Source organism: Gossypium hirsutum, chromosome D11 (genome assembly GCF_007990345.1).
Source record: "Gossypium hirsutum isolate 1008001.06 chromosome D11, Gossypium_hirsutum_v2.1, whole genome shotgun sequence".
Taxonomy (NCBI): domain Eukaryota; kingdom Viridiplantae; phylum Streptophyta; class Magnoliopsida; order Malvales; family Malvaceae; genus Gossypium; species Gossypium hirsutum.
The window spans coordinates 25,944,408-25,947,246 of NC_053447.1; the positions used below are offsets into that span (position 1 = coordinate 25,944,408).

At 33.2% G+C, this 2,839-nt stretch overlaps 1 pseudogene; it reads left to right on the top strand.

Annotated features, from left to right (window-relative positions):
• Positions 1-253: 253 nt before the first annotated feature.
• On the top strand, positions 254-339 carry LOC121223954 (uncharacterized; annotated as a pseudogene).
• The last annotated feature ends 2,500 nt before the right edge of the window (positions 340-2,839 follow it).

Consider the following 2,839-nt stretch of genomic DNA (forward strand, 5'->3'; position numbering starts at 1 on the left):
CATAAAGGAAATAGACGATACCTGAGCTGATAACGATGTGAGGGGGTCAACTTCATGAACTCTGGCTTTGCGTCTTCCTGAAGCTATTTGATTTGTTGGCTATTGATAGTTATTACTCGCGATCCTCTCGATGATCTCATAAGCCTCATTGTAAGACTTAAACAAAATTGCACCATTCGTGGAAGCATCTACCATCAATCTTGTATGTGCATTGTGACCATTATAGAATGTCTCCAACTGGATATAGTGATGAATCCCATGATGAGGGCACTTACGAAGTAACTCTTTGAATTGCTCCCAAGCCTCATACAAAGACTCGTCATCCAATTGTTGGAGGTTATGATCTCGTTCCTCAACTTAGTGTTTTAGCTAGGTGGGAAATACTTAACCAAAAATCTCTCTGCTAATTCTTGCCATGTAGATATGGAACTTGGTGGCAATTAAATGAGCCATGCTCGAGCTCGATCTCGCAACGAGTACAGAAATAACTTCAACCTCAGTGCGTCTTCAGTCACACTGACTATCTTGAATGAATCACTCACCTCTATAAACAATCGAAGTTGGAGATGTGGATCTTCCGTGGGTATACCACTAAATTGACCCACCGATTGTAGCATTTGAAACATCATTGGTTTTCATTCAAACTGGGTTGCCTTAATATCTGGCCTTCTAATTCCTGGGTTTATCTCACTGAAAAGGGGCACAGCATATTATCTGATGCATCGATCCATATCATCGGCAATGAGGATAGGATTTCATACATAATCGACTTCATTACCTTGGTCTTAATTCTGATTTCCAATTTCCATCTCGACTTGTCTTTGAGCTGTTTGTTCACGTCTTCTTTGTCTGAAAGTTCTCTCAATTTCATGGTCTACAGGGAGTAAATCGATAATTCAATCTATGCTCATAAACACCTGAAAAGAAAATCACAAAAATTAAAAAGAAAAAGTTAGTAATGTTAGAAATAAATCAAATTGAAAATAAAAAATTTCACGAAAAAAATGACTATGGCAACAGTTGACAATCCCTGACAATGGCGCCAAAAACTTGTAATGCTTAGGTTTGCGCAAGTGTACACTGTCATTATCAAGTAATAAGTAAGTATCGAGTTATCGTCTCCACAGGGATTGTATTTGTGCTAAGTCACTTAATTTGTAAAATTATATTAACAATTTGGTAAATAAAAACACAATATATTTGAGAAGTGGTGATTAAAATATATTAAACTAAATGCAATGATCCCTAATGCAAATTATCCTAAGTATGCAAACTATATGAATGAAATATATTTTAGTAAAATTAAACACAATTTGCAACAATTATAACATAAATAAACAAGGACAATTACTTTAATGAAACTCAATTTATTATCAACATGCTTAATAACATTCGGAAAAACATTACATGGAAACTCGATCTTTCATGAGTTTGAAAACCACATTAGGTCCTTTCGAAATCCTTTACTTAGTAAATACGCATTTTACTGATCCTTATTTACTAAGGGTTTCTTAACATTCGTGTGAGGTAACAGGGAAGTTTTAGGTTTGAAACAATTTAATCACACAAATCTAAAAACTATGCAAATAACAGAGCTTGGTTAGAGTTGTTATGCAACCTACAATTTATTCGTGTTAGGATCTAAATTGAGCATGCACATTTGAATTATGCATCCATTAACTGTCATCTGGTTAGGATCACTCAGCTAATTCAGGTGCATTTCAATCACGTATGAATGAAATACAGACTTGATTTTAATTGAAAAAATGACCAATTGAGGCACAACCATTATAAGCATGAATCAAATAAATATTATTTAATCAAAGCAATCATCCTAGCTTAAATAAAATTAAGCTAACATAGCTGTAAACAAGAACAAAGAACACATAGCAAACATCTTTAAATTAAGTTAAAGAAAAGAAAGATTAAACCCAATTCAGAGTGGCTGTCACCAAAGACTCTGACTGACGAGACTCCTTCGTTCCTTTGCTTTGCTCCTTTGTTGATGGTTCTCCAAGGTGGCCGACCAAGGGTTCTTTAAGACGCTTAATTGCTAAAATCTCTATAAAGAGATGATGCTAGGCGTGGGAATGAAAAAGGCTAAGAGAAAAAGAGAGAATGATGTTTGATGGATGCTTGAGGGATGATTGAAAAAGTGAGAAATGAGCTCTTCTTTATAGGTGAGGCAAGGGAGCTAGTTTGCTAAAAATAGCAGTGTTCATCCTTTGAAACTTTCTCCAAAAGTGGTCGGCCATGAATTGAGGAAATGTGGCTTATTTTTCCTTGATTTTTGGTCAATTTGAGTACCACAACAACTCAGGACTAAGACTCGGTCATTAGCAAATCTTCGGGAAAATCTCCAATTTCTTTAACTCTTCAAGGACTTTGTATAATTAAACAAAAAAATGGTTTATGACAGCCATGTGTAGCCAAAAATTGGATTGACTTCGTCCCCAATTTGGACGATTTTGCAATTAGAAGAAAACTCTCAGACCTGTCTAAAAATAGTAGATAGTTTAGAGGACCAGATAATATAATTTAACCACTTTAATTAATAAATTTACTTAATTAATTAAAACCCAATTTATTAATGAAATATTAAAAATTAATTATTAAATATAACTTTATATTTTATTATTTAATTTAATCCTGCATGTCGCACTTTATAGCTTGAAAATATATTATGCTCAAATTAATATAAAATAAGTCATTTTATGCGTGAAAACTATATAATAAAGTATAAAATCACATTTTAATAATTTCTATGTCCTAATTTCATATTTTCGCATATTTCATTAATTTATTAAACAATTACTTGGTTTTAACAACAAATTTAAGT